At 37.1% G+C, this 26,551-nt stretch overlaps 1 long non-coding RNA gene across 1 annotated transcript; it reads left to right on the top strand.

Annotated features, from left to right (window-relative positions):
• The first annotated feature begins 4,790 nt into the window (after positions 1-4,790).
• Positions 4,791-18,593, top strand: LOC111525535. The gene is made up of 3 exons (XR_002726139.2): positions 4,791-5,060; positions 18,065-18,320; positions 18,539-18,593. It is a non-coding gene; the product is annotated as an uncharacterized LOC111525535 (long non-coding RNA).
• Positions 18,594-26,551: the final 7,958 nt, after the last annotated feature.

Below are 26,551 nucleotides of genomic sequence, written 5' to 3'. Positions count from 1 at the left end.
TACAAGAAAAAATAGTCTAAATCATTTTTATAATCTTCCACCAGACTCAGTTTCATTTTTAGTCTCTCCATCTCATGCTCTATTTATTTTTCATTTTTCACAATCACTTCATAGGATAAGCACATTAAGTGTTGGTCAACTACAATACTAAGATTTGATTTATAGATTTCATATGAATTATTTTCTACATATATCTCTTTTCTTCTGTAATATGAATTTAATAGCATAAACCCCAATGTAGGACTCAACTTTGATTCCTGCTAAATTTTATCTTGTTAGTTTTGGTCCATTATTTAAGCCTATTGAAATAATTTTTCATCTTGATTCTCTCATCCATTATATTACCTATCATTCTCATTATTGTATAAATGAGTATATAAGTAGTATCCTTTATCTTTGAGGTCCAAAAGGACCAATAACAAATAGAAAATGTTCCTTAAAAAGTGATTTTATTCAGTCTATTGACTTTTGAGTGCAATCCATTTGCCTTTTTGGGGTTTAATGAATGTACAGGTTATGAACTGAAGCTTCCCCTAAAAGCTAATAACATGGCTTTTGGGACAAAGCATCATTAACCGTGATTTGTAGAATGATCATCAATCAAACTATTCTCCTTATTTATTTGAATTTTCTAATGCAGTTAACTTTTTATTATTTTTCTTTATGTGCTTATATTCTTCTATGAGATACTCTCTGAAATGTTTAATAGTTCAATTCAAAGGAATAGTGCAAAGGAAGGGAGAAGAGAACAAAATGTATGATTCCATTATATGAGTCAAGCACTTTGACTGACATATGTGACATCATTCCTCACCACAATTCAGTGTATGATGTGTTGATGTCTTACTCTCATATATTTTATTGACAAGGGAACTGAGACGCTAAAAAAAAAAAAAAAAAAAAAAAAAAATTGTGTGTCTTGGCCAAAATCACAAAGTTGGTAAGTGAGGAATCTATAGCATAAAACCAGTTTGGTCTGCTTCCAGAGTTTTCCTTGCTTGCTTTTCACAGATGGTGCATTCATCCCACTTAAAAAGTACCCTTTGATGATTTGTGTTAAATCACTTTGTGCAAAGAGCACCAGGAATGCAACTATAAGAAACAGCAGAAGTAAGGAGAGTAAGGATAAGACAATTGTAAGAACCTCCAAAGTACAAGATGAATGGGATTAGCAACAACAGAGGCATAAACCATGCTGGAAGGGGTGGCGGGGGCGGGTGGGGAAGCTACTTTTTATCAGGACTTGCATTCCTAATTGCCTGGATTATTCTAGCTTCTCCCCACCTCCTCTACACTACTGTGGGCCACTGCATGGCACAAGAAAAGGCATGTTTTAGAATCGGGCACAACTGGATCTGAAACCAATATCATCCTCTTACCGGTGGCCACTAGTAAGAGTTGGACAAATTACTTTATCTTTTCTTAGCTTCAGTTTCCTTTTCAACAGAAAAGTCCCATTAACACCTAAACATAAGATTGTAATTATAAATGAAATTACATCAAACATGTCATGTTGACCCATAGCAGGTGTTCTGAAAATGATTTTTCCATTTTCTTTCTGCCTCTCAAAGTAATTTTTTGTTGAACACTATTTTATGTATGTGTTATGCCTCTTTTTTTGTGTCATATGTCTGCTGTGATTTGAATGTTTTTGTTCCTTCTGAAACTCATGTTGAAACTTAATCCCCACTACAACAGTGTTGGAAGATGGGGCCTAATGGGAGGTTCTTTAGGTCATGAGGGCTCCACCATCACTAATGACACTATGAAAAGGACCTAAAGAAGTGGGTTCCCTCTGTCTTTTGTTCTGCAAAGTGAGAAACAGCCTTCCTCTACTTTATGTAATGCAGTATGCAAAGCACCATCTCGGGATTGGGGACTGGACCCTCACCAGACACCAATCTTACTAGTGCCTTGATCTTGGACTTCCCAGCCTCCAGAACTGTAAGAAATAAATTTTTCTTCTTTATAAATTATCCAGTCTATGGAACTCTGTTATAGCAGTACAAACAAACTAATACAGTGTCATTCTTCTGTTGAGAATAATTCATTACTCCCTCTGCCTTCCCCTTCATATCCACTTTTCAATACCTGGTTGGTAAAATACTCTCATAATCCAGTCTTTCCTACCCATGGATTGTGCCATCTCAATTCTGTATTTGTCAGACCAGAGTTTCACTAACTCATAAATACACATCATTCTCATCCCAGTCTCAGAGATTTTGACCATTTTTCCCTTCCCTTTTTCCTGGGCTTAGTCATCCCACAAATCTCATGCATCATTTAAGAATTCAGCTCTGATCCCACCATAGTTAGAGTTAACTACCCAAGTCTTTACTTATTCTTCCTCCTGTGAGGGCTTACAGTGATTAGTGTTTGTAGAAAAGAATTGAGCTCTCTCCCCTACCCCTGCCTTATTCCTCCCAGACCCACACACCGAGGCCTCACATTCATTCTATCCCAATTTTCAGACCAATCTAGAGTTGAGGTCCAGATATTGTCACGTCTCACACAGGCTCAAACTGTCGTATTTCTCAGGCAACTTGACCCAGCATAAGTCCTCATCAGACCAAAGCCCCCAGACCCAGACAACCTCCTAGTTTCTACACTGCTCTCTGAGTCTGTTCAATGGCATCCCTAAGGTTCACCTACAGTGTCAATGTATTAATATTTCCAATTTATCTGTTCCCTTTGTTCCTTACTGTAGGCTCAATGAAGTAAACTGGATGTCTGTCTTGTCCTTCAGATAATCACAGCATTCAAAATCTGGTGAGAACCAATTTGCCTCAAGCATATACTCCTTCTTGATTACTTTGGTAATTTTTGCCAGTTATTTATGCCTCTCCAAACGAAATATAACAACAATCGTCATCATCATAAATAGGCTCTGCTGAGTGCTCACCCTTTTGTAGGCACTGTTTCAAGCACTTTACATGGCTTAGCCACATGTTTTAATCGTCATAGCAATCCTATGATGCTTACTAAAATGGAAATTGAAGCTCCAAAGGTAAGTAACTCTTCCCAGCTCACATCACTAGTAAATGAATGATCCAGGATACAATGCAAAGCAAGTCAAACTGTCTCTAGAGCCTGCCCTCTAGGTACTACTCCACAATTGAAATGTGTGTCACTTCACACCCATCAAAAGAATCCCTGAAATGTGACCAACCTGACAGATTCAAGACATGATTAAAGTCTAGTTTACCCTTCTGCGCTTCATTTAGCCCAACTGGAAGTCCCTGGTGCCAAACTTGAACCTCATCCACTAGTTCTAACACTCAAGTTGCCCTACTATGGTGTTAGTCCCCTGTGCCTGGCAAGCCCAGTTGGACAGGTCTATGGCAGAGCCTGGCTCCCTTCTGGCTCAGGCCATAAAGAGACAAGACCTTAATTTGAATGTAAATTTCCTGAAATCAACTAGTGTGCAATCTAATTGTAGTGCCACCCTATGTCATACAGAATCATACTTTCTGCATATGCTCTATGATCATATACTCTGTATTTCTGTATTAACTGTTAGAGATACAGGGTAACACTCTAATTAGATTGCACACTAGTTGACTTCAGGAAACTTACACTGAGTCAGTACATTAGAAAACACTGAATATATGGTATGTTACTGCTTTGTGATTGTTTTTCAAGGGTATAAAGGAATGATTATAAATAGCCATGATAGTCATGTATGCTCCCATTCATTATCTCTACATAAAAAGCTAATAAAGTAGCATCTTATACTGCATCCATTCTTCAAAAGGTCCATGTTACAAACAGAGATAACAAAGACTTTTGTCTCATACTGGCAACCACCACCAGCATATACACCTGTACATAACATAAATTTCTTAGGAACTAGATCTAAAGTTTTTAATTTTAGGAGAGTTGGAGGAAAATATTTCTGAACTGAAAGAAATATAGTAAGCAAGAAAAAAGAAAATGGAAGATACGACAGAGAGGTTTAGTATATGACCTCCCCAAGAGAATCATGCATTTAACTAGATAAATTGACAACACCTCTATTGGCTGTATTCTGGACAAGTGAATCTCAGCGGTCTCAGGTATAAATTGGGGATAATAATTTAGATGTACTTCAATGTCTTATGGGAAAAATAGAAAAGACAATTAAATAAAAATACTACCTTAAATTGCTGTAAAATACTTTTATTGAACTTTTGCTCAATTTTATTTGGACTTAAGACAACTCTACTAAAAGTATCACCTTTTATCCTACAAATTTAAATAATTCTAGACATAAAACCTATATCTAGACATCAAAAGTTAAATTACCCAGTATGTAAATGTTGGTTTTTGTTGTTGTTAAATATTTTGAAGTTTGAGTTGTTGGGAAGAAATGCCTGGTGAATTACTGTTTTTGTTTTACATGTATAGTCAACCATGGTCTTAAATCTCCCAGCTCAGATCTTTGCCTCTGGCTCTCAGCAGTTCTTACACACAGTCCTCCCCGTAAAGGGGAGAGTCACCTGAGAAAAGTATACTGGGTCACATCTTTATCTCCAGGCTAAAGCTGACAACAGCCTCTCATCAAGTTTCTCCATTTCACTGCACAGAAATTCAGTGTGTTAGACAACACATTCAAAAATTCGAGAAAAAACAGCATCTGAATGCCTTTAATTTGAAACAGCCATATTAACTTTTGCTAGTCTGTTTACCTATGTGGTAGGAGAACCAGGCTGAATACTTGAAAACAGCACACTCTGATGACTAAGACAACTTACTGGCTTGTTTTGTTTTGTTTTCTATTTGATACAGGGCTAGGATTCCATCTTGAGTCTGAAATAACCGAGATGGGTTATGTAAGCATAAAAACACATTGTCATCATTTGCTTCAAAAGTTTGTTTGAAATGTTTTAAATTCTAGAAAATCAGGGAAGTGTCAGCAAAATCTATATTTGGTATGGCATCGGAAAAATCACAAGATTAGAGTCTTCTGTTGAAACGAGGACTGAAAACATGGCTGTTGAGAGAACTATGTGCTGTCGTAAGAGCCTGCAGTGAAGGAGCTGGCCTTGATGAAGCAGCAGAAACGTGAAATGCCAAAACAGGTCTGTGCTTTCACAGAGCTAGTTGGAATTACAGGGGATCATAGTCAGGCAAGGAATTGTAACCTTGTTTGGTGTTTGAGAGTATTAAGTAAAATGAACAGCCCTGATTTTATTTTCAGGACTGTTCTCTAGGAAAGAGGGAGTAGCAAATTTCTTTTAAAATACAAGTTATTTGTTTGATTCATAGATCTTTTATTTGAGACTGCTGCTTAAGAAAGACCTGCGACAATTGCCATTTGGGAAGACATATTCATCATCTCCAGGCTGTTTGGTTTTCTACCCTTGGGGAAAAAACTGGACATAATTTCACAGAATCTCATTTCTACTATCTTTATTAGCAAAGCTAAAAACATAAGGACTGATAACTTTTTTCTTGCTACAGATTATTTTATATATGGTTAAGACACGCTGCCAAAAAGATGTAAGGCAACATAAAATTGTGACGTAGAATTTGCAATACTGGTGGCAAAAGCATGGATGATTATCAGGTGTAGGTTTATGAACGAATTTCTCGTCTGTTTTCCAGCCTCAAAAGCTTTTTTGTCTCTAGCTCATTCCAGAAAAAGAGAACTGCCACCAATGTACTCACAGAAGGCTGCTGAGCATTGCATGATACAGTGGAGAGATTTGAAGTCACGTGTCTTAGAAAGGGAATCTCCTTCAAATATAACTGGGAGGAGTGATATCATCAACAAGGGCCATTCTGAGATGTATTTGGCTCTAGTTTGGCTACATGGAGATAAATATTAATCAGAATCTTTTGTTTATATTTTCCTATCAAGATAAAAAGAGGCATAAATTCAGCTCTGAGGAAGTGTTTCAGAGATAGTGAGAGGTGATTTGTTTTAGAGTGTAAGCAAACGCCAGCTCAGTTGACAAAGCCGGTTCATTAAAACACACTAGCCTGTCCTCAACCTCTCTGCTAGCTAGAAGGGACCATGGCAAGACTAAGACAGAAGCTCACATTACTAAAAACTTACAAATAAGGAACAGCTAACAATTGTCAAAACAACGCCATCCCATCACGATGTCTTAAGCTGTATGACACCATGAAGGGACATACAAGGCAGGCTTTATAACAGTCATCATGCATTTAGATTCAAAGTTACTTCTAAAAAACATCAAAACTTTCAGCTTAACCTGATGTGAGTGAAAATGAAACAAAACAAAGTAAAACAAAAGTATCCAGGGATTGTATGTATAGACTTCCATGGCTTTTATTTATAATACAAGTGAAGTGGGGCCCTAACTCTCATTATGGGAACAAATCAGAATGTGAAGAAAAGTCCAGTTAATTTTAAGAAAGAAAATGAGAGTCACCATCCTATATCAATCCACAGAATTTCCTACTGAGGACTCTTCCTTCGAAAGTGATACAATTAGCAAATATAAAAGCTGTTTGGCTTCTTGAAACAAAAGAAGAGACACACAAGCAATGCAGTTTTTCTGAATTCCCTGGCTAAGAGTCACCGACTTTGGAAGGACAACTACTTGTATTCAAATCCGGGCTTATTTGCTATGTGACAATAGGCATATTGCCTAACTTCTCTGTGCCTAATTTCTCCACTTAAAAGGGAGTAATAAAAGGAATTACCTCAAAGATTGGCTGAAGGATTAAGTGAAACACTATATATAAAGTGATTAGAATGCTTCCCAGCATATGGCTGATACTTCATTCTTCCATTTAGCACATATTGATTGAACTGATCCATGCAGATAGCATCTCAGATGCTTGGGTTACAGCGGTAAATAGGGAAATGTCTCTACCCTCAGGAAATTTACATTCTAGTGGAATTTAGCTATTGTGATTAATCTACTATCCACGTATCTACAAAAACTATTTTAAATAATTTCAACTTGTACCGATAGCTTAATGCATATAGGCATAAGGCAGAGTCTAGCACTCACCTTACTGAGTCTGTAACTGAGGCTTAAAGAGAAATGAGAAAATATTTTAAAATAAACAAAGACATTTGTATAGGTGCCCTAAAAGCCGGGCTACTTTAAGTTTTGGGATGCAAGGTCCCTTTAAGAGTTTATTAAAAGCTGCAGATCTGTTTCTAATAAAGTTAAAATACCTATCTGATGACCTAGCAATTGTACTCCTAGTTACTTACTCCCCCAAAATTAAAAGATAATGTCCACAAAAAGACATGGACAAGAGTGTTCATAGCAACTTTATTTACAATATGCAAAAGCAAGCCAGAGGTCCATGAATAGATAAAACGATAGTCAAATTGTGTGATATTCATATGGGAGAACACCGCTCAACGTTAAAGAGAAGTTAATTATTGATTGAAGCAATAATATGATGAATTTCAAAAAATCAGAAACTAGACACTAATGAGTATTATATACTGTAAGATTCCACTAAGATGAGGTTCAAGAATAGGCAAAAGTAATTTATAGTGACAAGTATCAGTAAGCAGCTGCACTGGGTGGTGGATGGGAAATTGATTGAAAAAGGCCCCAAGACAACTTTGGGTGATAGAGATCTTTTCTGTATTGTTTTCAGTTGTAGCTACATAAATGTATACAACTGACACAACTCTTAGAAATCACCTTTAAAGGTCTATGCATTTTGTTATATATTATACCATATTAAAAAAAGAAGTCATAAAAAATGGTAGCAACTTTCCCCAAATAAATACTCATGCATTGCACATAAAATTTTAGATGGTAGCCGGGCGCGGTGGCTCAAGCCTGTAATCCCAGCACTTTGGGAGGCCGAGACGGGCAGATCACGAGGTCAGGAGATCGAGACCATCCTGGCTAAGACGGTGAAACCCCGTCTCTACTAAAAAATACAAAACAAACTAGCCGGGCAAGGTGGCGGGTGCCTGTAGTCCCAGTTACTCAGGAGGCTGAGGCAGGAGAATGGTGTGAACCCAGGAGGTGGAGCTTGCAGTGAGCTGAGATCCGGCCACTGCACTCCAGCCTGGGCGACAGAGCAAGACTCCATCTCAAAAAAAAAAAAAAAAAAATTTTAGGTGGTAAATGGACCCTAGGGTAAAATTTCCTGATGTAGGAACTAGTGACTGAGTTGGCTAAAAATGTCACTGCTAAAATATGTATATAGATAATTCAAGAAGAAACTTCTAGAAAAGAAGCTTGGTGCAATTCACTGACATTTTCTATATACCAATGCTATTTTGAAATGCCTTCCCCATAGAAGGTTGTACTTGATCAAGACATATTTACCGTGAAGTATTTTACCATTAATTTTGAAAGGCATGTGTTTAGAGTAATGTAATATTTCCTTGAAAGTCACGTAGAATAAAAAGGAAGATTGTTAAGTGCATTAACTATGAAGGCATCAATTCATATATCTGCTTAAACAGCATGTTATGCTTTGAGCAATGTTCTAATATGTTCTAAAAATATATATAAGCTTGGACCTTTAAAAGAAAAAAAAAAGGCAATTTTCTGTCAGGGGTCCATGACTCAGGCCAAACTATACATCTGCAAAAATGACTATAGAGACTAATAAGGAACGCAATTGTGTGCTAATTTCAAATTAGCTTTTATACTTGCTTCAGGCTTCAAAGGGGACTGAGGAAAAAAAAGTAGTTATATGGAAGAAAATTACTCATTATTAGAGAAAGGCCATCACAAGGGATTCAGATTTCTCTTATTCTGATTATAGCAAAAGGTCATGCAGAAGAGAAAACCATAAAGATTTCTGAGGAAAAAAAAAGTCATAAAAGAAGAAAGCTAAATACAAAAATGGTAGACAAGCCCAAAGGGGAAATGAAATGATTCAGATTGAAAGCTTCTGATTTGTGGAGAAAAAAAAAATTGGGATTAGGCTAAAGATAATTGAAGTTTAATGAGAAGGTATCTAATTATACTGGTATATTTATTTAAGTATTTTCTAATTGGGTATTATTTTTATAATGACTTAATTACTTACTAGTGCTGCTTGTTGATTTAACAGAGTTTTGTTTTTACAGAGAGAGCATGACATAACAGGAAAAATGCTCTATCTTCTGGATGCCTGTGGGTAGTTTAGACATTTAATTACATGACCTAAATCTACCAGCCACTGTCCCCGTAAGGAGGCTAGCCCATATTGCAGAAATATAACCTGACAGAATATAATGTGTATCTCTACACACTATTTCTCTGACCCATGTCTAAAATAGGATCAACTTTATATATCTGAAATAAACCATATGTGCAGACCAATAGTTTTCTAACTTTTTGATCAAGACCCTTAGTAAGAGATGCATTTTATATTGTGTCATAGTCAGTTCAGGCTGCTATAACGAAAATACCATAGACAGGAATGGCTTAAACAACAGAAATTCATTTATCACAGTTCAGGAAGCTGGAAAGTTCAAGATCAAGATGCCAGCCAAGTCAATTTCTGGTGTAGGCCAACCTCCTGGTTTGCAGATGAATACCATATTTCCACCAAAATTCTTTACGTTATTATTTAAGTGTTCTATGAGAAGATGAACCTCTCTCTTCGGCTTTCCTCTTCTGTTTCTGAGGTCTTACCAGAGTTGCCTTTAAAACTCTCTTCACAAAACCATTGGCTTTTGCTAGCATGCACCTCAAAACTCTTCCAGATTCTATTATTATTATTATTGTAGTCCCCTCTCCTCTGTGGTTTTGCTTTCCTTGCTTTTCATTACCTGCAACCTACTGCAATTCAAAAATATTAAATAGAATATTCTAGAAATAAACAATTCCTAAGTTATTAATTAGTTTTCAACAGTAGCCAAACACTGCATCACAATGCCAATGTCATTCACCTCACTTCATCTCAGAAACAGGCATTTTATCATCCCACCTCATCACAAGAAGAAGAATGAATAAAGTACAATAAGATATTTTGAGAGACATAGAGACCATATTAACATAACTTTTACTGTAGTATATTGTTATACTTTTTTTTTTTTTTTTTTTTTTAATGAGATGGAGTCTCACTCTGTCACCCACACTGGAGTGCAGTGGCAAGATCTCGGTTCACTGCAAGCTCTGCCTCCCGAGTTCACACCATTCTCCTGCCTCAGCCTCCCAAGTAGCTGGGACTACAGGTGCCCACCACTACTCCTGGCTAATTTTTTTTGTATTTTTAGTACAGACGGGGTTTCACCGTGTTAGCCAGGATGGTCTCGATCTCCTGACCTCATGATCTGCCCGCCTTGGCCTCCCAAAGTGCTGGGATTACAGACGGGAGCCTCCACATCCGGCCTGTTATCCTTTACCTATTTTATTATTAGTTATTGTTACTTTCTTACTGTGCTTAATTTATAAATTAAACTTTAGCACAGGTATGTAAGTACAGGAAAAAACATAGTGTAAATGGGTTTCAGTACTATTCACAATTTCAGGCATTCACCAACGGTCTTGGAACATATTTCCCTGTGGATAAGGGGAGGCTACTGTATTATAATTACCATAAGGCATTGGGTCACATAATTATGGAGACTGAGAAGTCCATGATTTGCTATCTGCAAGCTGGATACCCAGGAAAAGCAGTGGAATAGTTTGAAGGCCTGGAAGTCAGACAGCCGATATTATAGATTCTGAAGGTCTGAGAACCAGCAACACCAGAACCAGGAGAAAACAGTTGTCCTGCTCAAGCAGTCAGGCAGAGTGAACTCAAACCTTCTTCATCTTTTTGTTTTATTCAGGCCCTCAAGAAATTACATGATGCCCACATACCTTGGGGAGGGCTGTATGCTCTACTCATTCTACCAATTCAAATGCTCATCTCTTCCAGAAACACTCTCACAGACACGTGCAGACATCATGTTTAATCAGATATCTAGACATCTTGTGCTCCAGTGAAGTTGACACATCACATTTACCATCACATGTCATGACCCAGAATATAAATTTATATCAGAAAGAGAGAAAAGAAAAGAGGGAAGGAAGGAAAAAAGGAGTGAGGGAGGGGGGAGGGAGGAGGGAAGGAGAGAAGGAGGGAGGGAGGGAGAGAAAGGAAGGAAGGAAGGAAAGAAGGAAGGAAGGAGAGAGAAAAAGGGCAGGAATGAAGGAAGGAAGGAAGGAAGGAAGGAAGGAAGGAAGGAAGGAAGGAAAGAAAGAAAGAAAGAAAGAAAGAAAGAAAGAAAGAAAGAAAGAAAGAAAGAAAGAAAGAAAGAGAAAGGAAGGAGGGAAGGAGGGAAGGAAGGAAGGAAGGAAGGAAGGAAGGAAGGAAAGAAAGAAAGAAAGAAAGGAGAAAGAAAGGAAGGAAGGAAGGAAGGAGAAAGAAAGAAAGAAAGAAGAAAGAATGAAATGAAGGAGAGAGAAAGAAAGAAAGAAAGAAAGAAAGAAAGAAAGAAAGAAAGAGAAAGAAAGAAAGAAAAGAAAGGAAAGGAAAGAAAGAGAGAAAGGGAGGGAGGGAGAGAGAGAGAGGAAGGAAGGAAGGAAGGAGGGAAGGAAGGAAGGAAATAAAAGATCCTTAAAATAAATATAAGTTGTACCACTTTTATATACTTTATTATGTTCCATTTTTTCATTCTATTTTTAATGTGAATGATGATCCACTAAAATGATTTTGCTGCCACAGTTTAAAAAGCAAATATTACAAATGCTTAATTGACTCCTCTTTACTTAAATTGTCTCTATGATTGGTAAAATAGCCATAAATTTTCTTTGATGACATGCTGGATTCTGAGTGCTTTAAGACTAGCTGAGACATGACCAAGAGGGAGAAGCCTTGAGTCTTTAAAAGAGACCTCTGGGAAAACTCATTTCTGTCTGAAGCTTCATCAAAATAATCCTTAACATCCATATTTCCACCAACATCCTGTACATGATTATTTATGTGTTCTCTAAAACGATGGAGCTTTCTCCTCGGCTTTCTACTTTTCTTTCTGAGCCCTCACCAGAATTGCCTCTAAAAGTCAAAAGGGACTGAAAAACTAGTAAGATGTCTTTCCACCTTGCCCTTTTCTCCACAAACTCTGGTGCTCATACAGCCCTGTTCTGTGATCAGGCTCCTACTGATCCGACTCCCAGAGCAGTGCTCAGTCGCCTGCTTTTCCTCACGTGGGCAATTCAACCTTCACCTACTCAGGAACTGAGATTTGCTGATGTACTACAGCTAGAAATGTAATCAAATGTTTGTGTTAGTTTTCAACCACTCAATGATTTATCATTCTTTTCATTATCTACTGTCTGGCTTCTAACCCCCATCTTGAGTATAAACGGTAAAGATGGCAAATATGGGAAAGAATGGTCTTTTACTATAGGAGCCTACAAGTAATAAAGTGGGACGAAAACAGTCTCTTAACCAGACTTACGTCTTTACAAGGCTAAGAGAAGAAAGGTCGCTCTCCAGCATGTTCAGTCACAGTAGCCGAAGAATTTACGACAGTGGAAAATGTAGAAGGTGGAATAGGCCAACAACAAATTAGCTGATTGTTGGTGAAGCAATAGGGGCCAGGATACCTTTTATAGGCACACGTTCCAGTCCAGCGAGTCGCTTTTAGTGTGCATCAGAATCCCCTAAGTAGTCTGCTTAAATCAAGATTGGTTGTCTGGTGTGTTCTAAAGCCCTAGACCCTACCACTGAGTGGGAAGAGAGTGAGAGAAAAAGAGGGTGCAGGGAACCCAAGAGAAGCACAGGGCAATTAAAGTAAAAGTAGGAAAGGAAATGTACCAGCTGTGCACTATTAATATTTTCCTATCAAGACATCCGCTGCCCCAGGATCACATGGTGATGAATCACAACAAAGACCCAACAAAAAATGTTGATGCTTTGAGACTCTTACCTAAACATGTATATTTAAAAAGTGGGACAGGAGAGGTACTCCAAACTGCATGACTTGATATTGACTTGATCATTGCACAGACTACAGTCATCATTAAACACACACGCTCTCCTAATTTGTATGCTGACATCACAGTCCTTACTCCTTGTTGAGAAATAACAAGGGGATCAGTGTGACTGGAACCTAAACTATCATGCTCATGATGCTATGCAGTAGCTCTGGATTCAATGTTATAATGTGTGATGTTACCACAATAGTATCCTAAATTATCACAAAGTGGTATTTTAAAAATGCAGTTTTGCGGTCCAATTACTTCACAGGTCACATGGCCTCAAAGCACTGACCTTAGAACTTAACAGCCATCTATAATGTTTCCATGAAAAATATGTTCCAGGCTCCAAACAACATTCTTTTAGGCAAACTTTTAGAACGCAATCTGCTTAGGAACTGTCTCTACTGGTCTGTGATACGTTTGTTTTGCACATGAAGTTTATTTCAGACTCTTTTCTACAAAGATATTTCCTGCCCTTGGAAGATGACTTCAAATAATAAATTGTCACCAAAAATGGACATGAAACTTTCAAAAAGCAGTAGGGAGGTGGAAAAGATGAACAAGCTGAAAACAAGTCCATTTTGGGAGGGTTCTGAACATCCTGGTTAAGGGAGTTTTTCATTTTAAAGGAAAAAGTATTCATCTGATGTGTTTCTTTGTTCATAGCATTTAATATAGAATTCTACAATGTTAAAAATAGGAAGTCAGGTTTATATGGTGTTTGCTTTAATGATACTAAACTGCCTGGAAACAGCAACACATGCTATAACAAGTTTCAGATATTAAAAGAAAAGCTACAATGCTGAACTCCTTTCTAAACTTTTATATGAAGTCCCAGGATTTGTGGACATTCAGGAGCAAATCAGGGCTAATACGGGAAGCTTACAGATGGTATAATGGCTTCAGGCATCCCAATTATATTAAAAAGTTGAAAGTGGCAGATTCATATCCTCCCCTTTTACATGTCATAAATTCCAAAGTGTTGGTGTCAAACTGTGTCAATTGCACTCATTTATTAATACTTGGAATACCGTCAGTGAGCTTCCTAGCTGTTATTATCCATTTATTCATTTACAGCCATCTAATACTAACAGCAGCAGCCACGGTTTTCAGTCTTTTCCCTGAAACCATACATGCATTGCCTCAGGGAGACTTCCATAAGCCTGCATCTGGGGAGGGGGAAGAGGAAACAGCAAACTGCAGGATCTGCTGATCTTGGATATACGTCTCTCTGCAGGAGCTTCCAAATGTGTCTTTGTTTATGTTCTGGGCTCCGGGTTGTTGTGGGGCACAGATCTAAGGAGGAAGGAATTTGTTGCCTCAATAAAAAAAAATGTGTAATTAAGATGTGGAAGAAAGGTTAGGTGAAAGACAGAAAAAAAGACTATCTCCAGGTATTCTAAAACAAATATTTACACATTCAAATATCATCTTTTTTTAAACCATCTGATCCTCAGTCTTGGAGGCAGTGCTTAATAAACCCCGATGTCTCCACATAAAGTAAAAAAATAAATAAAATAAAACATGTATGGCAACGATGCACATGATTCAGACCCAAAAACTACCCCACATAAAACATTCATTATAATTAATGCAGTGTTTCTTGGCTGGTATTATTAAGACCTTAATTTTCCACTTGGTGGAACTTACTGTATGTAGTAGAAAAATCACTGGCTCTGAGTCAGAAATGCCTTGATTCTAATCCAGCCCCTGCCACTTCTTAGCCATGCCATGTGTGCAAATAAGTTGACCTCTCTGAGCCTTGGGTTTGTTTTCTTTAAAATGTGAATTATAAGGAAATATTAAATGTGATGATTAAACAAAAGAAAGAAAGTAAAACAACTACACAGTTCCTCTAAATTGCAACTTTCCTCCCTCACCCCTTTCCTCTTTAGGAACTGCACAGACATTTTTAATAAGAAAGGATATAAGTGATCAAAATAATGATTCTGAAAACATATGATTCATTGCAGACATTGGCAGTGTGTGCCCTCCATAGTATTGGGCATGAAAGAGTTAAGTGGGAACGCCACCTTTGAGTCCTGGGGGAAGGGTGGAAGGGAGGACGGTAATAGTGGATTTAATAGTGTTTCACAGGCAGAGTCCTGGTGCTCTGCAAAGCTCCAGATCGTGTTTCTTCTCAGACGCCAATCAGTCAGGAAGTGATTCTCGAAGAAGTTTACATTGCCCTACTCTCCTTACACTGCTGCACAGTAGGAAACTCAGGACACAGAATACTCACAAGAAAGATGCTAGCATTTCCTGGGATAATAGTGAAAGCAAATGAGCCTCATGTCACATAACATATTATAAGGAAGCAAAGTCTGCTGCACAACATTATATGAAAAAGACCAAACTTATATTGAGCCTTGAACAGTTGCATACGTAAAGACCAAGAAAATAATCCAAATAGTAATCAAAAGCTCTAATTCTTCTTCAATTCCAGTTCATGTGCTACATTTTGAGAAGAATGACACAAAAGTGTACATGCTCTCACACACACACACATGCACACACACACACAAATATACACACATCCCATGCAACACACGTTCACACCTTTTGGTCAATACAAGAAAAGAAACCTAGATCATATCAGAACACAGACAGTCTTACTGGTCAGGCTGTGTCTTCACCACATGCTTAATGGAGAAAAATGGGTAAGGTATATCAGAACTTCATCAAAGAACATTCCAAAGCTGTTACGTACATTTATGCTTGTCAAGTGTATAACCTGCACATAATTCTCTTTTATTCTTTCACTCAGTATTTATTTTCTGTTAGCTAGAAGAGGGCATGGGCTTTGTCTATATTGCTTACTTTTAAACTTGTGACCACCTGGCATGTAGTAGGTGCTCAATAAATATTTGCTGAATAAATTAATGAACACTTTCAATTCTAAGGGGGATTCTGCCATTTTAAATAAGCAATTACAATTGAATAAACTAATTTTATTTTTGATATCCCAAGGAATCCAAGCCCCTTTGTTAGTAGTTTTCTTTTTAGAACACTGTCTGAACTAGGCCTATTTTATATGGCTTTGCTCCAGCTGACTGGGACAAGGCACATTTTGTAGATTCACGTGGTAGCCTGTGGAGAGGTATCTACATGCAAGATAAAGACATTGCTTGTATTTGTACAGATATTACACTATGGTGCAAATAACCAACTCTATCTTTTGTTTTTCTTGAGAGAGTCTCACTTCTGTCATCCAGGCTGGAATGCAGTGGTGCAATCTCAGCTGCAACCTATGCCTCCCAGGTTCATGAGATTCTCCTCGTGCCTCAGCCTCCTGAGTAGCTGAGACCACAGGCACGAATCACCACGCCCAGCTAACTTTTGTATTTTCAGTAGAGACAGGTTTTCTCCATGTTGGCCAGGCTGGTCTCGAATTCCTGACCTCAAGTGATCCACTCGCCTCATCCTCCCAAAGTGCTGGGATAACAGATGTGAGCCACTGCTCCCAGCCTACCAACTCTGTCTTCTATACATTAATTCTAAATCAATGATTTATGAATTTATCCAAATTGATTTTTCTCTATTTATGTTTTCAGCTTCTTCTCCTTCCAGGGGAGCTCCATGCCAGCATTCCCCTTTCCTTCAAAATAATACCTTGTATTTTTTCTTAGAATTCACCATAAGCAATTCAGCAAAATGTCACTGGCGCCTCCTACAACATACCATAACAGCAAAATTCTATCTTTACTAAAGACTTTTTACTTTTTCTAAAGTTTAAATTTTTTCCACTTCTTTCTCCCTATGTGGTGACCTTACAAAGAACCATCATGGTCCAGTTACAGGATTTCCTCTTACAGAAACCACATTTTCTTGCCTTCATTAGGTCATGCACGTTTAACCACCAAGTGACTGTCTTCATCATAACTTTCAGTGGGCAGTTCAGGGACTGGAGGGAGACCCATAAGTCTGCAGACCCAGCACATTTTCTATAATTTTCTTCTAGAAAGGGATTTCATTAACAATCTCCCAACTTTCTTCGTATTTGTAACAGAAGTGTCACAATCTAGTCCCTAACAACCAAGCCACTTTCATTATTAAAATAAATGTCATCATACATTTGTCAAAACTCATTATGTACAACCTAAGAGCGAAGCCTAATGCAAACTTGGACTCTGGGTGACGATGACGTGTGAATGTAGTTCACCTATTGTAAACCAATGTACCAGTCTGAGGGGAATGTAGACCACAGGGCAGGCTGTGCATGTGTGAGAGCAGGGGAGATATGGAAACTGTCTACTTTCCACTCAACTTTCCTGTGGACCCAAAACTGCTCTAAAACAAAAATAAAGTCAATTACAGTAAAATACCTGCATAGGACATAACTTCACAACACTGTTGAAAGCATTTTACTTATTTTGTGAATATGAGTATATGCAATTCTTGTGACAATATTATGAGAGAGATATTACCACTATTATCCCATTTTGGCTGATGAGACTTCAGTTACCTGACCCTGAATGTCATGACCGAGAAGTACCAGAACTGCCGCCTGGCTGCAGCTGACGCGACCGTCCTCACTCCGCTTGGGTGCTTCTCAGTCATGCCAAACTAAGTCTCCAGCCACACATTCCTCCCCTTCGCCCCAAGGACAGTTCTTTAAACTACTGGCCATTGTTGGTCTCATAGGTGTATTATGTACTTAACAGTACATATACATGCGTAAAAATATTTCTGCATGTGACACTCTGAAGGATACGCTTTATATTTAAAAAAAAAAAAAAAAAAGTGGAAGTGAAATAATTCCCAACAGTTTTCTCAGTAAAGACGAATATAAGGATTCACTTGAGTTCATCAAAGTGCCCCACAGATTCTTTGGTTATCTGTCTAATTCCGAAGTAATTCTGGAGTTTGTATAATTCATTTGGCAGTCTACTACAACCTTGATTATCTCATGGTTATTTAAGGAAGTTTTTATTTTTTAACATATTTTCTGTTTTACAAATTATCTGATGATGTGTATCATTTCTAAAAACAGAACAAAATCAAAATTTTTTAGAAGTTTAGTCAAGAAAAGAACATCTAAATTGTTTAGATAACTGTAGTGACATAGACCAGAGAAGGTTTCAAAGGAAATCACTGTTCGTGAAGTGCAAATCCCTTTCTGGGGAATTAGTATCATGGAAATTATTACCAAAAAATCATAAGTATATGCAGGGTTTTGTTCTGAATATATCGCTAATTAAAAAAACAAATTATTTTTTCAGATGGAGTTGCTTGGATACAAGGAGAATCTTACAGAATACAAATGAACTTGAAGGCATCAGTAATATTTTCAAAATAATAGAGAAATGACACAAAGAGTGAAAGAGGTAATCGAAACATGTCTTTGATGGGAATAACACTTAAAAGGAGCATTGTACCTATCTGCTGGCAGCTTTAAAAATATTAATGATTACTGAAATTGAGAAATGTCAGTAATATGAAATAAGCAAAACTACTTCCCTAATGAGATTTTACAAGGTGAGCAATTATTTTGAACATTTTCTAACCTTGACTTTTCTGTTTATCTTAAGAATTTAAAAAACAAAACAAAACAAAAAACTAGTGTTTAAATATGAAAAAGAGACTTGTGGCAAATTCAGAATATAATAATTGATCATTAAAATAGAAATGCCTTCTCTAACCAGAAAAATGAATAAAGAAATTATAACTTACATTCTTTATGGATGTCTTTACAGAGATAAAGTAGTGGGATATTTACTTGAAATGACGTTCATCATCAATGCTGAAGTTTACAGAAGACAAAAATATAGAACTCACGTGTTCATAGACAGTCCCAGGACACACACAGTGGATGCATTGTGTTCTCCTGGGTTGCATAACTACTTTGAAAGAAGTTTTCTTTTCTGTGTCATAAAAGAAGACTTTTTGGCTCTGCCAGGATACTCCACCATTTGGCCCCACAGACTTCAAGCATGCCTGAAGATACGTGCCAATTGGTTGTTGGTTTTTGAAAATCCTTCTGATCTCTGCTGAGTTACCCAACTGGACTCAGAAGGGTCTGACCCACGTGCCACATTCCAGCTGTTTGCTTGTTTGTTTTTAATCTCAACCTGGTTTAATGGGAAGAAGGTGAGTCACCTTGTGTGTATGTCAGTTGATATTTGTGTCATGGAAACTTAAAGGGGATAGACTTGAAATTGAAAAGATAAGATTGTGATTGAATGGGACTTGTATAAACTATGTTTTGTTATTGTTCTCTTGCTTACTTACCTTGTAAACAGATTCCTTGAGTCTTAAACCAAGGATCTTAATCTTTGGTACTTACAGAGCGTTTCTTCCATGAAGCAGAGTTATTTAGGATGCTGCCAGCAAATGAGCTCTCAACTAGATCTGTCGTCATCATCATAGAATTTACTATGGTCTGATAGTATTCAAAGTGCTTATTTCAATTAATTTCTGTAAACAATTTCACACATTTGACTCTGTGTATTTTTCCATCTCATGGTTAGGAAACAGACACAAAAAGGCCAAATGACTTTTTCAAGGACATTCAGCTAGGAAAGGGCAAAGACAGGCACAGATGAAGACATAATCACAGGCACAAACGACGTGTCTGATAATAGAGATCCTAGGGATCTGTGAATGTCAATAGGAATTACAAATATGAAAATTATTTGTTGAATCAACAAAGTGGAAATAAAACTATTTTTTCTTAGCTGATTTGGTAATGACTAACAGTCAACATACCTGTTAAGTGGTTTTGGTTGAAATAATTTAACTTGTTGTTCATAATAGTTCCCACCTTTAAATTTAATGATACAGTTCCAATAGCTAGATGAACAAATAAAATAGGAGAAATAATTCTATATTTTAGTCATTTCTGCTTATGGCCTCAATTTCAGATTTCAGAAATCCATAACTAAGTAGTTATAAAGCAATTACAGTTGTTAGAGTAGCCCAGGATGGCTGGACAAAGTTGAATATTTCATGACTAAAAACAACAACAGCCAGGCACAATGGCTCACACCTATAATCCTAGCACTTTGGGAGGCTGAAATGGGTGGCTGGCTTAAGCCCGGAGTTCGAGACCAGCCTGGCAACAAAAAGAGACCTTGTCTCTACAAAAGATACAAAAATTAGTTGGTGTGGTGGTGTGTGCTTGTCGTCCCAGCTACTTTGGAGGCTGAGATGGGAGGACCTGAGCCCAGGAGGTTGACATTGCAGTGAGCTAAATCGTGCCACTGCATTCTGTCGCTCTACTCCAGCAGCCTGGGTGACAGAGTGAGACCCTATCTCAAAACAAAATAAAACAAACAAATCAATTCTCACTTAACATAAACATACCTAAGATATCATTGTATATTTTAAATTCTTTCTAATTAGAGCAATGTTACTGAATATATTTTAAAGAGGCTTATTATAAACAAGATACTTACAAGGTCATTGTACTGAAATCAAATTTTTTGTTATATGGAAGTTGTAGAACTTTGGGATTATGAAATATTAACACAAGTAAAAATATAAAGTCCGATCTTTGATAAGAAGATACTTTGTCTTAGTCAGTTTGGACTGCTACAACAAAATACCAAAGACAGGGTGGCTTCAACAACAGACATTTATTTTCTCACAGTTCTGGAGGCTGGGAAGTTTAAGATCAAGATACTGAAGGTACTGGCTGATATGGTTCTTGGTGAGGGCATTCTTCCTACCTGGTAGATAACTACCTTCTCGCTGTGTGCTTATATGGTCTTTCCTCAGTACCAGAGCATGGAGAGAGAGAAAGCTCCTATGTTTCTTCCTTTCCTTTGAGGGATATTAATTCCATCACGTAGTCCCCAACCTCATGATCTTATATAAGCCTAAATACCTCCCAAAGGCCCCACCTCCAAATACCATCAAGATGGGGATTAGGACTTCAACATATGAATTTGGGAGGAGCACAGTCAGTCCACAGACGCTTCTAGGAAATCTTTTCCAAGTAGTCCAGATTCATCTAGTATGCTAACCACACTAGGCTACAGAAATGACCTGAGGGCAACAAGAAAGATCCTTCTTTCAGACCCTAAATTCATCATTAACTGGCCCAGGAAGGATCCCTCAGCATGGAGGATACCCAAAGACTGAACAATAATATGAGGTTTGAGGCTCACAAATAAACCTCATTAAGAGACAACTGAGAAAAATCAGAGTCAGAGAAAGAAGGAAAAAAGGTATGGCGGTGGGTAATGGGATTTGAGGTAGGAAAGGAAACAGGAAGGAGCATAGCACTAGGAGGGAAGGGGAGGCGAAGGGGGAAGGTCAAAGGAAGAAGATGACAAGAGCAAGCGTAGTTTCACTTTCTCGGCATTAAAATCCTAAACTGGACACTCTAAAAATAAAAACTACAGGCGGTGGGGATTTTACTTGTAAATAATTTAAAAATCACTAAGCTTCCTGCCATGTTAATGCCGGCTATAGATTCCAACAACTTAAAGTGATTTTAAATGCCCCTCTCTAGAGAGTAAGTAAAAACATCCATCTCCCCCATAGAACAAAATTCCCTTTCTTGATGGAACTGAATGGGGTCAGAGGCATTTTTTTCTTGGAATCTTCACCAGCCCAAACTATAGACATAAGCTAACTTTCACAGAGGCTAGATTGTTAAGTTGTGGCTCGCCACCTATAACCCATTTTTATAAAATGTGAGTGAAGGCTACTATATTGTTAGTGGCCACCTGTGGACATAAAGAATTTATAAGAGAAAAGTCAATAATGTCTTATCATGTAAGCACATCTGAAATACTGATGTGATTTTGGTATTAAGTAAATGCTAAAGCCGATTTGGTGACTAGTTGTATGTATGATACACATATACATATGCATGTATGTATACCATTTAAGAAGAAACATCAAAAGAGTTTAAAATACAGTGATTTTGTGACAGCTGAAGAGCTAATTGTTGCTTTCCACTATTAAAACAGGGTAAATGCCACTACGAGAGGAATTGCTCAGCTTTAGGAAGGGGTAATTAGGTTTAATGGAATCAGTTGAGAAGAGGAACATTAAGCCTATCGGGAAAAATTTCCTCCCAATGAAAACTATTAGATAATGGAATGACTTCCCAAGAGAAATGCTTGAAATCCTATCACTGAGGATATGTAGGACTCAGCTGGACATTACAAGACATTCCATATCTCAGACTTTATGCCCTTTTATGTCCAAAGTATTTTAGTATTTTATTTGATGAAATATATTCTAATCCTTTCTTCAGGACTGCATATATAAAGAGACTGTATATGTGTATAAATATGCATATATAGTATACATACATACATATATGTACTACATTTAGACTATGTATAGTCCAAATATACACATCAATATACATATACACTAAATATACATATACATATGTATTATACATATATAGTCTAAATATAGTACATATGTGTATGTAGAGAGAGAGAGAGAGGTAGATAGGCAGGTAGGCAGATTAATTGATAAATAGATAGATAAATACATATTAGGGAGAGAAACAGAAAAAGAACCTTAAGATTTGAGGTTCTTTTCTGTTTGTTTTTAAACTTGCAGGTTACAAATGAAAATGAAAACACTAAAAACTGTGACTGATGAACAATAAAGAAATATACTCAGATAACAAGCCCCTCCATTTTTCTCGTTGTATTAATTTCACCCTCAAGAGTCAGAAGCAACCAGGTTTGCATTTATTTTCAGTTAGTACTGGTTGCTTCTGAGAATAAGCCCAACTATTAATCTGAAATTCCAATAAAAGCACCAAAAAAAAAAAAAAAAAAAAGCCTTAGATGACAAAAATTAAAAATGTTCAGACTCTTAGTGAGAATTTAAGGTTCAATGACTTATCTAACTTTTTCTTGTAAAAAGAACAATCACTTTCAGAAAACCTATGCCCCCATGGAATGACGCATCCACTTCCTGCTAAACATAGATCACATTATCAGTGTTGCCAAATATATCAACAACCTCCTGACTGTTGAACACCATGTTTATCTAATGGACCATAACAGACAGCGAGAACAAGCACAGTTGGAGACAGCAACCTCTAAAAGTATTTCCAAACCAGCACCATTCTTTATTTTTTTTCTTTCCTTTTTCAATTAAGGGAAAGGGAGTTATTAAGCAAGACATACAAAAGCGCTGTTAGGATAGCTCCACTGAAACCATTTCTTTCTGCTGAAATGTAAAATAATTCTGGAGGGTCATATTTTTATGTATTCACATGAGAACTAGGACAGAGAAGAAGGAGGGCCGTGGAGTCAAGTTTACACTGGACACCCAATCAAATCTCTCATGAATTGCCTAGAGAAAATTCCAGAGGACTCCAGAGATAAATTCTCAACTTTTCCCCTCTGCAGAGTGAAACAGTTCAAAGCTGAGGATCAGGGTGGGACTGACAAGGATTTTATTTAAATGCTTGTGAGAAAAATAATACAATTATTCAAATGTTTCACACGGTTTAATTTCAAGAATAAGACAAATTTGTTATAAAACGTTGAGAAAATACAGGTAAGTCAAAAGGAGAAAATAAACCACATAGAATCCAATAATGCAGAGATAAGTGCTATTAAAATTTTGGTATATATTCTCCCAATCTGATATGTCCTGAGACAGGTATTTTAAAAACAAAATAGAATCTTTTTGTATATATAATTTTGTGTAGTGATATTTTTCAATACATACCATATTCTGCACGCATTTTTCATAACAATATTTTTCCATAACACCGTTTAAATTGCTATTTGATACTCTGTTACATCAAAGCCCTCTATTTATTTTTCCAGCCCCATATTGTTGTTACCAAACCTTTGCTATTATTAATAGTTCTGTGATGTGTACTCTTACATCGTACTTTTATATGTGACCATAAATATCTCCTTAGAATAACTTACTTGAAGTGTGTCATAAAATAAATAAAACTCCAAGACTGTAACAGAGGGAAAATGCCCTTTATAATGTTTGTAATAATTTTCCTTTCTGCCCACAACAGTGTTTATTGTGGTTTTGATAGAGTACTGTTTGTGTATTTGTTTGTTTTTGTTTACTTGAACCTCTCAATCTTGTTTTATGATCGCTTTCATAAGTTAATATTAAGAAAATTGTCACTAAGATTAAATGAGTAATATATAAATATGTAGATCCAAAAATGTTAAAGATGAACCTTTATTTTCTTCAAGTGGCTTTATACATCTTTTTAAAATATGTATCTGCATCATCATTTATTTAGAATTTATGTTGATAAATAGTATAAAACAAGATAAGTTGTTACCAAACGTTCTTAATACATTTATTAAATAAGCCATCTTGATTTGCTGATTTGATTTGATAGCACCAATTTGATGTGCTACCTCATGAAATTATTATATGCACACTATTCTTTATTTAGTTGAATCTGTAAAATTATTATAACCACTTCTTTCATGTGTCTCTAAAGAACCCAGGAGTAGCAATTATTTCACCTGTGCAGGAAGCAGTTGCAGTCGAGCAGCTTTTCATCATCTATGTCTATGTATTCTCAATTACATTAAAAAAATTTTAAATATTAATCTTTCCTCAAAAATCTTAATCCATGAAGAAGAGTGTAGAAATCAGTAAATCCTATCAAAAGAGTTTATGCAGCAGCCACACTAGGGTGAGGAACCAAATTGCAAGAGAAAAATGTACTCTTATTTAAAAGACCAATGGGGTTTCCATTCTTCTCTTTTTGCTTTCTGTTCTTTTGTTACATTTCACTAAAAGCAGAGATTCTCAAAGAGGGGTCCCCAGACCAACAGCATCACATGGAAATTTGTTAGAAATAAATCACCCCAGACCTACTGAATCAACAATGGGGCCTGGAAGCTATGCTTTCACAAGTTTTCTAGGTGATATTGATGCACGCAAAAGCTTGATATAAAAGAACTTTGTCAAGAAAGAATCTGAATAGAACCCACAGAAAACATTATGGTATCTGTGACATGATGGTACAACAAGCCTTTACTGAGAGATTTAATATAGACCTTTCTCCATCTTCCCTTTCCCCATTTATTATGTATGCATTCGCTTATTAAACATTTTTTCTATACCTAGATAAGGGCTGGATGCTGAGTATGGACACTGAATAAAACAGATTCCTTGCCCTCAAAACACTGGCAATTTATATATGTTTTTGTTCTACCTTGAAGAGAAAACAAAAACCTATAACAGAAAAGAAAACTAGACTATTTGTTCTTTCATTTGTCAAGTTTTTTTTTTTTTTAATATATGTGGCTAGTTAAAATAAAGTCAAGTATTCTGCTTCTTAGAATATAAGCTTTTTTGTTGAAAAAACTTGTGATAATGTTCAAGATGAGAGCCTACAAAAACAGTACTAAAAGACTCTTTAATTGAATAGGATATTACAGGGAGCGAGGTTCAGAGTCATTATACTGAAATAATCAATCCGGAAGAAGGCCAAGGAAGGTGAAACTGTTGGGAAGAGTAGATAACTGACAAGTTAAAGTTATAGTAATGACAGTGACAGACAACTGAGGCATCATTGAAACATTCTCTCTGGAAAGGAAGAAGGACCACATGATGTATAAAAGATTGAGAAACAGCAACAATTTACATTTGGGGAGTAGATGTAAGAAACGGAAGCAGAGAGCAGGATGATCTTGAGAATTAGAAACTCAAGAAAAAGGCATAATCACATTTCTTTTTTTTTTTTTTTTTTTTTGAGACGGAGTCTCACTCTGCTGCCCAGGCTGGAGTGCAGTGGCGTGATCTGGGCTCACTGCAAGCTCCGCCTCCTGGGTTGACACCATTCCTCCACCTCAGCCTCCTGAATAGCTGGGACTACAGGTGCCCGCAACTACGCCCGGCTAATTTTTTGTATTTTTAGTAGAGGCGGGGTTTCACAGTGTTAGCCAGGAAGGTCGTGATCTCCTGACCTCCTGATCCGCCCACCTTGGCCTCCCAAAGTGTTGGGATTACAGGCATGAGCCACCGCGCGGGGCCAACCACAACCTTTTTTAAAGATGAGGACCAATTAATTCAAGATGGATTAGAGACTTAAATGTTAGACCTAATACCATAAAAACCCTAGAAGAAAACCTAGGTGGTACCATTCAGGACATAGGCATGGGCAAGGACTTCATGTCTAAAACACCAAAAGCAATGGCAGCAAAAGCCAAAATTGACAAATGGGATATGATTCAACTAAAGAGCTTCTGCACAGCAAAAGAAACTACCATCAGAGTGAACAGGCAACCTACAGAATGGGAGAAAATTTTTGCAATCTACTCATCTGACAAAGGGCTAATATCCAGAATCTACAAAGTACTCAAACAAATTTACAAGAAAAAAACAAACAACCCCATCAAAAAGTGGGCAAAGCATATGAACAGACATTTCTCAAAAGAAGACATTCATACAGCCAACAGACACATGAAAAAATGCTCATCATCACTCGCCATCAGAGAAATGCAAATCAAAACCACAATGAGATACCATCTCACACCAGTTAGAATGGCAATCATTAAAAAGTCAGGAAACAACAGGTGCTGGAGAGGATGTGGAGAAATAGGAACACTTTTACACTGTTGGTGGGAATGTAAACTAGTTCAACCATTATGGAAAACAGTATGGCAATTCCTCAAGGTTCTAGAACTAGATGTACCATATGACCCAGCCATCCCACTACTGGGTATATACCCAAAGGATTAGAAATCATGCTGCTGTAAAGACACATGCACACGTATGTTTATTGCAGC

The sequence above is a fragment of the Piliocolobus tephrosceles genome, chromosome 5 (assembly GCF_002776525.5).
Source record: "Piliocolobus tephrosceles isolate RC106 chromosome 5, ASM277652v3, whole genome shotgun sequence".
Classification (NCBI taxonomy): domain Eukaryota; kingdom Metazoa; phylum Chordata; class Mammalia; order Primates; family Cercopithecidae; genus Piliocolobus; species Piliocolobus tephrosceles.
Note: the sequence above shows the minus strand (reverse complement) of the source record. Positions and strands in the feature narration are given on the sequence as shown.